Here is a 12,003-nt window from a genome sequence, read left to right as displayed (position 1 = left end):
AACTCTTTATAATCTGGTTTCTGATCCCATCACTTCACTGAAACTGTTCTCTCAAAGGTCAGCAGTGATCTCTTAACTGCCAACATCAGCGGTCTTTTTACCTAGGCTTCATCTGACTCGCTCCCTTTGGCCAAGCCTGCCTCTTGGACAATTTCCCTCTCTTGGCTTTTGTGACACTGTTTTCTCTGGCTTCCCCATTTCTTCTTCCATGGCTTTTCTGGATAACCAATGAAAGCTTCCGCCAAAGCTCTGTCATGATGCTTTTCTTTCTCTCCCTAGGTGGTCACATTGGTGCCCATGGGTTTAATTAATCATCTTCTCTCACCCAAATCTAAACATCCCTAGGTTCTCTTTTGAGCCCCAGCCCGACTGTTCCAACTGCCTGCTGGATATTGCCACTTGGATGTACCATCAAAATCCCAAGCTCAGCACATCCAAAGCAAAACACATGATCTTTTCCCTGAAATCTATCTGTTTTCACTAAGGGCAATGTCATCCTTCCAGGTTAGCAGCCTTGGCATTATCGTCAACCCTTCTCTCTTCCTCATCTACCACCAATCAGTTGCCAAGTTTCATTGATTCTAGGTCCTGATCATCCCTTATGTTCATCTCTAATGCTTAGCAATAGTGCTGGGCACCACAGTAAGCAATGATTACTTGTTGATTAATTGACTGAATTGATCATGTACCCCCTTCTCTAAGGAATTTTGTAAGGTAGATCAAGGGAGCACTGGTGTCTTCTTGGGACCCACAATGTTTTTGAGCCACCACTTCTGTCAGAGGCTTCCCCAAGTAACCTCAGGCTGCCCCAGACCAACGAGAAATGACTGATGAGTAGCCGATGATCCGATAGACAATGGCCAACATTCAGAAATAATAACCAGTGACTGACAATCTATAATTAATAACTACTAATTAATACAGCCAAAGGGGCAGCTCGGTGGCACAGTGGATAGAGTATCAGACCTGGAGTCAGGAAGACTCATCTTCATGAGTTCAAATCTAGACTTAGATACTTACTAGCTGGGTGACCCTGGGCAAGTCACTTAACCCTGTTTGCCTCAGTTTCCTCATCTGTAAAATGAGCTGGAGAACTAAATGGCAAACTACTCTAGTATCTCTGCCAAGAAAACCCCAAATGGGGTCACAAAGAATTAAACACGACTAACAATAACAACGACAAATACAGTCAATGGCCAATCATAAATTACAAATAAATTACATAGCTAGTAAATTCATTCATTGGGACTTGAACTCAGGTCTCTTGACTCTAAGTTCAGTCATGTTTCTACCATGCCAGGCTAATAATTAGTCAAGTACTGTGGCTAATTGGCAATCACCATTTCGTAATAGCTAATGACAATTTGCCAATGAGTCAATAGTAGCCAATAATCAATAATCAATACTTAAGTCATTACTAAAATTCAGAAATTAACAAGTAGTTGGACCAGTGGAGCGGGGAAAAACAGGGAGAAAATTTGTAACTCAAAATCTGGTGGAAACGAATGACGTAAATCAAAAGTTAATAAAGCATTAAAAAAAACACTATATAAAAAAAAAAACAAGTCGTTGGACCAATGATTAATAAATATCAATCAATTATTATTGTTGTTAGTAATCATGATAATTATAATTAAACTAGTATTTATATAGCATCTTAAGGTTTACAAAGCATTTTACAAATATCATCTCACAACAATTCTGAAAGTAGGTTCCCTATTAATTACTCACATTTTACATAATGCTTTAACATTTAGGAAAGGGACTAGACCTGTGATTTTATTTAATAAAAAATGTATTTATTTAGGGTATTCCTAAAAGAGGAAATTCCCTCTACCAGTGCAGGTTGGAACCTTTTCTACAACTTAAGTTACAGAGAGTTAGTTGTCTAGTATATTGAAAGGAAAAATGACTTGTTCAGGGTGACCCAGATAATATGTGTTGGAGATGGAAATGAAAATCAGGTAATTTGGGTCATGCCAAGTTAACTCTTACTGAGTTAGTTCACCTAGTATTAAACCCATTTCACAGAAAAGTCCAACTAAGGCTCTGAGAAAGTAAATGGCTTGCCCATACATAACTTGGAAGTACATGAGTTGGGATTTGAACTCAGGTCTCCTGAGTCTAAATTCAGTCATGATTCCACCATGCCATACTAATAATGAGGTACCATGGCTAATGGGTAATAACCAATTAGTAAGAGCTAATGACAATTTGCCAATGAGTGGTAATAACTGATTATCAATTAGTTATAGCCAATAATCAATAATCAATATTTTAAGTCATTACTAAGACTCAGAAATTAATAATCATTAGCCAATGCTGAAAAGTCTGAGCTTCAGAGTAAACATCCCTCATTTTGTCCTCAACATTCACTCCATTTTTGTTTTGTTTTAGCTTTTTGGAGGGGGGAGGGCAGGGCAATTGGGGTTAAGTGACTTACCCAATGTCCACTGCTAATTTTTTTGTTTGTGTGCGTTAAGTGTCTGAAGCCGGATTTGAACTCAGGTACCCCTGACTCCAGGGCTGGTGCTCTATTCACTTCGTCACCTAGCCACCCCAATTCACTCCATTTTTGGACCAAGAGAAACTCAGTTCCTTAGAACCAAGGACCAGATTTCTCTGGTTTGGAAATAGAGATTCTATGAAAGTTGTCCCAAATGGGACCATTACAACTTGCCTGAGGCTACACGTAGAGCCCTGGCCTTGGTACTAAGTCCTAAAATGAGGAAAACATTCTTTGGGGCAAATGTCACCTGGGCTGAGTCGAGTTTGAGCCAAGAGCAGGTCTCCTTCCCATGTAACCCTTTGCTTAAAGATCTTACCTAAGCCACAGATAACCCTCTCCCACTTCCCCTGCTAGGGGGTGGGGTTCCTCAACTCTAAAAGAAGCCTCCATCTGTGTAAAGCAAACTTCTCTGCATTCTAGGACTTCAGGATATTCCTAAGGACAGGGAAATAATTCAATTTAGCACCTAATGCTTAAGGCCATCTGGAGAAATCAGGAGTCTGATTGAGCTAGACTCAGAATCAGGAAGACCTGAATTCAAATCCTGCCTCAGACACTTCCTAGCTGTGTGACATTGGGTAAGTCACTTCATATTACTCAACTTCAGTCTCCTCATCTGTAAAATGGGGATAATAATAGCACCTCTCTCTCTCTCCCAGGGTTATTGTGAGGAACAAATGAAATAAGGTATGTGTAAAGTAAATAGACCCCACTAGCTTGCCTGGCTGACGTGACATCTTTGTGTGGAGGGTACTAGGGAGCTCGCTTCCCAGATAATTAAATTATGATAACCTTTAAGGGAAGATGGTTGGAGACTGTGGATCCTCTATGGGCATTTTGTAGTTGGCTTCAGTTGGCTAATCGTGTGGTTGGAAGGAGGCTTTTTCCAATTGGCTGCATAGCTGCACCTGTTGGCATTTTCAAAAAGGCCGAGTCAGCTTTGGCTGGAGCTGTTGGCTTCACTTGGTAACTCTTCTGCCCACAGTGACTCGTGAAAGACTGTGGCAAAGGGAAGGTCCTTCAGGCCATTTCCTGCTATGAAAGCATATGGCACACTCCACCCCTACCAAGAAACAGGCCTTGGGCTTTGACCTTTTTGTTTGTGTTTTGTGTCTCGGTGAAGGGAGTGGGGTCTCGGACCTTGGGAGTTTCAAAGGTTCAGAGAACTAGGCCATAGGAAACAAGGATTCAAAATTCCAAGCTGTGTTTTCAGGTTTTGTAACCAACACAGAATCAAATGCTGTGAGGAAAAAGCCATCTTTGGGAGTGGCCTATGGGACTCCAGCCAATGGAAGGACCTACCCAACAGTCAGGCCATGTCTATGTGTGAACTTGATGGGACCAATGTAATTTGTGTTAAGTGGTACAAACACATATTCTCGTGTCATGAGAATATGAGAAAAAACACACCAAGTCCTCAGGGTTACCCCTGGACCCCTAAGGGGCAGATGTAGTAGCCTGGCTTCTGAAGGAAGAGACAGAGAGTACATATTACATATGCAAAGTGCTTTGCAAATCTTAAAGGTTTAAGTTGGCACTGTGGATAGACCATTGGACCTGGAGTCAGGAAGATCTGAATTCAAATCTAGTCTCAGACAATTATCTGCAGTGTGATCCTGGTCAAATCATTTAACTTCTGGCTGCCTCAGTTTCTCCAACTGTAAAATGGGGATAATAATAGCACCTACCTCCCAAGATTGTTGTGAGGATCAAATGAAATATTTGTAAAGTCTTTTGCACAGTGCTTGGCACATAGTAGGCACTTAATACATTATTATTCCCTTCCCTTCCTTATAAAGTACTAGATAAGTACAACTTCTTCTTCTCCTCCTCCTCCTTCTCCTTCTCATGAATTCTCTTCCATAAAACCTATTCAAGCTAACCAATCATGAGAATGCTCTGTTGTTCCAGACCACAGGAAACCTTTGATACCAGTGCCAAGACAAGTCAGATGACTGTCCACACCTGGACCAAGTGAACACCTCTGCTGATATCAATGAACCAGGCTCCTGGTTTCCCCCCTGCTAGCTTCCTGGGGGACCTTGCGTAAGCCATCAGACCCTTTTGGGTCTGTTTCCTCACTTGTGAAATAGGGATCATTCAAACCAAGACATATTTACTGAACGTCTTCTATGTGTGCAAGTACTTTATGAATTAACATGATGATGTTCTTAATGATTATAATGGCTGGTCTGTGTACAGCCCTTTAAGGACCAGAAGTGACTTTAAGTACACTGTCTCATTTAATCCTCCCCATATCCCTAAGAGGTGAGTGATGCAGGCACGATTAACCCTATTTTACATATGAGGTAAGAAACATTTACCAAGAGCCTACTATGTGCCAGGTACCATGCTTTACAAATATCGTCTTGTTTGAGCCTCATAACAACCCTGGGAAGTTGGTGCTGTTATTATCCCCATTTTACTGTTGAGGAAACTGAGGCAGACAGGGGTTAAGTGACTTGTTCAGGACTTAGTAAGAGGTCAGATTTGAACTCAGGTCTTTCTGACTCCACACCCAGGGTACTATCTACTTTGTCACCTGGCTCTGGCTCTAAGATAGAGTGACTTCTCTCTCTTTCTTCCCTTTCCCTCTCCCTCTATTCCTCTCATTCTCTCTGTCTCTCTCTCCCTCCCTCCCTCCCTCTCTCTGTCTCTCTCTCCCTCTCCCTTTCCCTCTCTCTCTCCCTCTCCCTTCCTCCCGCTGTCCCTCTCTCTCTGTCTCTCCCTCCCTCTTTGTCTCTTTTCTTCTCTCTCTCTCTCTTTCTCTCTTCCCCTTTCCTCTCCTCCCTTTCTTTCCCTCCCTCTCTCTTCCTCCTTTTCTCTCTCTCCTCTCTCTTTCCTCTCCCTCCCTCTGTCTCTGTCTCTCTCTCTCTCCCCCCCCCACCTCTGTCTCTGTCTCTCTCTTCCCTCCATGTCTGTCAGTCTCTCTCTTGACCTTCAGGGGTCAATGACTCAGGATGTGCAGTTGGAGAAATAAATTCTTTGAAAGGAGTTGAGGAAAACAGACCTAGCAGGATGAATCTGGGGGAGACTCTGTAACCCCTTATTCCAGCTTAGAGACTGTGGACTCTGACTGGAGGGTGGCCAAGTTCCATGTGGTCTTGGTGGGGGTGGGGGGAGACTGAGGGAGGGTAGGGAGCTTCCCTCAAGCCCTGGAATGTCACACTCTCAGGAGGGACAGCTTGGCTGTGCCCCTGAGAGGCCTGAGGCAACAGGCCCAGGGTCCCTGCAGGCTGACCTCATGACCAGAGGCTGGGGCAGAGGAGGGGCAGCTTGCATCTTGGAGGTCAGTCATCCAGCTCTAACACTTTCTGGGCAACTTACTCCCCTTATTCTGAAGCTGTATTTCCTCATCTATCAAATGGGCCTGACACTTTCTTCACGGCCTGCCTCGTGGGACTCTTGAGAGGAAACACCAAAATGCTGCTGAAATGTGGCTTGTAACTGTCTGGCAGCATCAGAACCACTTTCACAGGGCCTGGGACTCCCAGGGGATCCCACTCTGTGAGTTCTTCCTCAGCAGGAGGGATGGATGACTAGGGGAGAAGCCCAAAACCAAGTCTAGGAGAGGCGTCCACTACCTTATGGTGGGAAGGAAGGAGACTCTCTGCTTAGGCACAGTCGAGTATACCAAGGGCAGAAATGAGTGCAACCTTGTCTGCCCCACAGAATTTTTACTTCATTAGAAGCAGCTAGGTGATGCAGTGGACCTGGAATCAGGAAGACTTGAGTTCAAATCCAGTCTTAGACACTTACTAGCTGTGTTGCCCTGGGCAAGTCACTTACCCTCTGTTTGCCTTGGTTTCCTTCACCTATAAAGTGGGGATAATAATAGCACCTTCTTCTCAAGGTTATTGTGACGATCAAATGAGATCATATTTATAAAGATCCTTTAGCACACAGTAGATACTTATTTCCCCTTCTCCCATGATCTCATTGGAAGTAAGCACATATATAGTATGTGCCACCCATGTCATACTCTGAGCACAACTACACCTTGGATGTCAGTGCCCTCTCATTGCCCTGCCCCTATTACTGGGATAAACTGGGGTTCCACAACCTCATGAACATAGACTTATTAGACATTACATGATCATACATCTGCCATTGGAAGGTAAGAAAACTAAGGCTGAGAGATTTTGAACATGTTTCCACTGGTCATACAAGTGAATCTGGCAAACTTAATCTCCCTGGATCTCAGTTTCCACATCTGTAAAATAAAGGGTTTGCTGAGGTTCCTTCTAGCTCTAAATTCATGATTCGGTGACATTTATTAAGTGCCTACTGTGTGCAAGACATTGGTAGTGAGTTCACATTTAGGAAGTGCAAGAGGCAGGATTCAAACTCATGTTTTTCCCATCTCTTTCCACTACACAAACTGTCTCAGATTCATGAGATTGTGGACTCCCCCCCCCCGCCCAATATATCATCATATTGATTTTTTTTTTTGCTTTTGGGAGGGCGGTTGGGGTTAAGTGACTTGCCCAAGGTCACACAGCTAGTTTTTGTGTTAAGTGTCTGAGGTTGGATTTGAACTCAGGTCCTCCTGATTCCAGGGCCAGTGCTCTATTCACTGTGCCACCTAGCCACCCCATATTGATTTTTTTTTGAGGCAATTGGGATTAAATGACTTGCCCAGGGTCACACAGCTAGTAAGCGTTTGAAGCTAGATTTGAACACAGATTCTTCTAACTCCAGGAGTAGTGCTCTACCCACTGCAGCACCTAGCTGAGCACCCCCCCCAATATATCATGATAACAAGGTAAGGTTGATATAAGGGAGATTCTCTGACAATGTGGGGGCACTGATGGCACTTTCAGAACCATAGAAACAACCAAGTTTATCCAATGGGCACACACTTAATATACAAAAGATCACATCATAAAAAAATTAGAGGAACAAGGAAGAAATTATGATTCAAATCAACGAAAAGGAGGAATTCACGACTGAATATGTGATAGACGGGTACATCGAAGATAAAATGGATAATTTCGATCATATAAAATTTAAGAAGTTTTTGCACAAAAAATTTAAAACCGATAACTGGGGAAAATCTTCGCAACGAATTTCTCTGATAACGTTTTCATGCTCAAGATGTATGAGGAACTGATTCAAATGTATAAAACTAAGAGCTATTCCTTAATAGATAAATGGTCAAAAGATATGAATAGGCAGTTTTAAAAAAAGATGGACAAGCTATCAACAACTATATAAAAAACACTCCATATCATTAATAACTAGAGAAATACAAATTGAAGTGATTTTGAAGTTCTACTCCAATTAAGACACATCTTCTACAGAAAGCCTTTCCTAATCCCAGTGCCTTCCCTCTGTTAATTACTTCCTATTTTTCTGTATATGGCTTCCTCTGTAAATGTTTACATGTTGTCTCCCCCATTAGATTGTAACCTCCTTGAGGGCAGGGACTATCTTTTGTCTCTTTTTGTACACCCAGCCCTTAGCACAGTACCTGGCACATAGCCGACTATAATATTTAATAGATGTTTATTGATTGACTGACTGACAAGAGAGGGAAGTGACAAATGTTGGAAGGGCTGTTGGAAACCAGGTGTACAAGTTGGAGCTGTGAATTGGCTCAGCCATTCCAGAAAGAAATTTGGAACTATGCCCAGAAAGTTACTGAATTGTATGTATCCTTTGAATCTCTGCTAGGCTTATACCCAAAAGCAATAAAAGGAAAAGGGTCTATATGTACAAAATATTATAGCAGCTTTTTTCTTGGTAACCCAAAATTGGAAATGAAGGGGCTTGTCTTCCTATCAGGAAATGGCTAAACCAATTGGGGCATATGAATGCAATGGAATATTATTATGTTGTAAGAATGATGCAATGGACAATTTCAGAGGAAATTGGGAAGACCTTTATGAACTGATGCTGTTGATACAACATGAGCAGAACCAAGAGAACAATTTATACTGTGATAATGTTATTGAGAAAACAACTTTTAAAGACTTTGCAACTCCGTTCAATGGTGTCATGAGTCCAAAAAGAATGAAAATGAAAAAATGACACATTTCCTGACAGAGAGGTGAGGAACTTAAAATGTAGAAAAAGACACGTTTTCAAGCACAGTCAATGGAGCAATTTGTTTTGTCAGATTACACAACTATTTTTTCCAGTTTGATTTATTTTATTTGTTCAGTAGGGAGGGAAAGATTAATTTTTTTTAATATAAGCAATTGGGGTTAAGTAACTTGCTCAAGGTTACACGGCCAGTTATTTTGTGTGGGTACCAGTATCTGAGGCCGGAACCAATCCTGGGTCATCCTGACACCGGGGCTGGTGCTCTTACTCACTGTGCCACCTGGCCGCCCCTGAGAGATTAATTTTTAAAATGTTTGTTAATTTAAAAAACCCAACAAACTTTTTTTTTAAAGAAAGAAGCTAGATTTAATCTATTTAACAATTTTTAAAAAAGAAAAAACTGAATTTGGCAAAAAGCAAGACTAATTCCTTAAGTAAGAGCAGCCTTCTTGCTGTTTCCCTGCACGTGGCATTCTATCTCTCAACTGCACTTTCACTGGCTGTCCCTCATGTCTATGATGTTCTCCTTCTTAATCTCTGCCTCCTGGCCTCCTTCACATCTCAGCTGAAGCCCTACCTTCTTTAAGGGGTGCCTAGATGGTGCAGTGAATAGAGCACTGGCCCTGGAGTCAGGAGGACCTGAGTTCTTTCCCCTCGATGTCTGTCTCTCTTCTATTTCTTCTCTCTCTCCTCAGACTCTGTCTCTCCATCTGCTGCCTCTCTCCAGCCTCTCTGCCTCCCTCTGGCTTCTTGTCCTTGGCTCTCTCCTTAGTTCTGCTGACCCCCAGCTTCCTCCTTTGCAGGTTCAGCTGGTGCCTGATGCCTGGGGCTCCCCTCCACTCACAGGGGTTCTGTTTTGCTGTTTGCTGGGCAATGGCTCCTGAGGGGGCTTGCTTTGCCTGAGTAGTAATGATAACAATAGTCCCTCAAGTCACCACAGAGGAAGAGAGGCAGAGAGAGGGAGGAAAGAAGAGGTGGGGGGAGGAAAGAAGAGGTGGGGGGAGGAGGAGGCCTCAGACACTTAACATTTACTAGCCATGTGACCTTGGGCCAGTCACTTAACCCCAATTGTCCTGCCTCCCCCTTTCCTTTCAGAAGATCTCCAGTTTAGTCTGTACATATCTTTTGTACATAGTTTTTTGCATGTGTTCTCTCTTGTTAAATTGTAAGCTCCTAGAGGGCAGGGGCTCTTTTTCCCCCTGGTTTTCTTTCTTATGTTTTAAAAATATGTTTTTATTTCTTTTTTGTTGTTATTGTTGTTGTTTTTTTCTTTCTGAAGGGCAATTGGGGTTAAGTGACTTGCCCAAAGTCACACGGCTAGTAATTGTGTCAAGTGTCTGAGTCTGGATTTGAACTCAGGTCCTCCTGACTTCAGGGCCGGTGCTCTATTCACTGCACCACCCATTTTCAATATATATATAAAAAAATTTTTATGAAAAAATTTTGAGTTCCAAATTTTCTCCTTCCCTCCCACCCTTCCCCCATTCATAGAGCAGGCGAGCAATATGACGTTGATTATATACGTGAAGTCATGCACAATGTATTTGCACATTAGCCCTGGGGGCAGGGGCTGTCTTTTGCCTTACTCTGTATCTCCAGAGTTCAGCATAGTGCCTGGCACATAGTAGACATTTAATAAATCTTTCTTGACTAACCCCTTCATCCATTCATTCCAACCCTTTCATTATACAATTAAGGAAACTGCAAACCAGCTAGGTAAAGTAACTTGCCCAACTTCTTGGCAAAGACGCTAGAGTGGTTTGCCATTTCCTTTTCCAACTCACTTTGCAAAGGAAGAAACTGAGGCACAGAGGTTAAATGAGTCACCCAGCTAGTGTCTGAGGTCAGATTTGAACTCAAGTCTTCCTGACTTCAGGCCTATTGAACCACCTAAATTGCCCTTTCTCCTTGGTCACTGAGTACTTCATGGGGGTAGGGATTATTATGAGAAACCCCAGTCTGGTCCCCTGTGAGGAGGCTGAGGCAGGGCCTCAGGATTTGGGGCCCTGCCATGGTCACCACAGCAACAGCCAAGAGTGAATGATCAACTTCCCGGCAGGCCCGAAGAGGAAAGAGCCAGAGCTGGAATGCCGCCATGGTTCTGGGGACACAAAGTGGAAGGGGCAGGAGCTGCCTCCTTCTGATGGATGCAGGCCCTCTCTCCCTCATCCTAAGGGGCATGTGGCTCCCCAGTCTTGCCCCTGCCTTCTTACCTGCCTGCCCACATCCTCACCCATTGAGACCCTCTGCCTCCTCTGTCCTCCATTCTTGCCAGGCCAACTCTCCTCCACATGCCTGTCCCTGAACCTTGGCTCACTTTGTCCTCTGGCCTGGAGCTGTCTCTGTCTTGTTTCCCACCAAACCAAACCACAGAATCATAGATTGAAAACTGGAAGAGGCCTCAGGGGCCACTGAGTCCAACACCATAGCTCCCTTCCATTTTACAGACACTCAGACTGAGGTAGAGGATAGGTGCTTTGGCCTCGATTCCTCCAGTGAGCCTTCTCTACAATTGCAGCTAACAGAGGAAGGGAGCTGAGAATAGGCTGGGGATGTATTGGAATGGTAGCCAAAGGCCAGAGATGGGGGAACACGCCAAAGCTGGAGGGAACCTCAGAGGCTGTCTAGTCCATTTTGTTCTTATTTGCAAAATTTTGTAAAATAGGGAAACTGAGGCCCAGAGGAGCTTAGTGATTTGTCCAAGGTGATACAGCTTCCAAGTGTGACTCCAAACCCAGTAACCCTTCCCCTTAAAGGATGCATGAAGACAGAATGGTGTCTTGCGGTGTGATATAAGAGCCGAGAACATTGAAGTGATGCAGAAACACAGAAATTTGTTCTGACTCAGAGTCAAAGGATGGAGGCAGTCTCTGCGCTTCCCACAGTTTTGAAAACTTGGCCTTGCTTGAGGCCTGTGACAGCCCCTCTCTTCTTGCTCCCAGGACCTGGCTTCCCCCACTATACCTGGCTTGGAATGGGAGAAGAAAAGGCAAGAGCGGAAACCTTCTATTAAAAAGCTGCCCAGGACAGAGGACACGCACCCCTCTGTCATTTACTTACCTGGCCAGCTCAGCTCAGGTCTCCCAGGGACAATCTCTCCCTACCTCTCTGCATTAAGAGGGATTCTGGGAAAGAAAGGCAGAAGCAGCCAGATGCTCCTGAGGAAAACAGCTGCAAGATGTAAGCCCCTCAGTTTTAACTTGGTCTTTCTCTAATTAGCCTCTCCACCACTCCCCCATCTCTCCCCAGTCTCTCTCTGCTTTGTCTCTTCTCCATATCTGTCTCTTTTTTCTTAGTCTTTCTGTCTCCCCTCAGTCTGTCGCTCCTCTGTCCCTTTCTCCTCAGTCTCTGTCTCTCCTCTGTCTTCTCAGTCTCTCCCCTTTCTTTATGCTCCCTCTCCAGTGTCTTCTCTATCTCTCTGCTCTCTCCCCTCGATGTCTGTCTCT

General features: G+C 43.7%; 1 protein-coding gene across 1 annotated transcript in view; it reads right to left on the bottom strand.

Annotated features, from left to right (window-relative positions):
• LOC138159129 (matrix metalloproteinase-17-like) overlaps positions 1-12,003 on the bottom strand; it is a 66,026-nt gene that overhangs the window by 42,228 nt on the left and 11,795 nt on the right. The gene's annotated exons all lie outside the window — the stretch shown is intronic.

Source organism: Petaurus breviceps, unplaced genomic scaffold, assembly GCF_028583685.1.
Source record: "Petaurus breviceps papuanus isolate PSGF00001 unplaced genomic scaffold, PetGlider_PUasm1.0 101, whole genome shotgun sequence".
NCBI classification, from domain to species: domain Eukaryota; kingdom Metazoa; phylum Chordata; class Mammalia; order Diprotodontia; family Petauridae; genus Petaurus; species Petaurus breviceps.
Note: the sequence above shows the minus strand (reverse complement) of the source record. Positions and strands in the feature narration are given on the sequence as shown.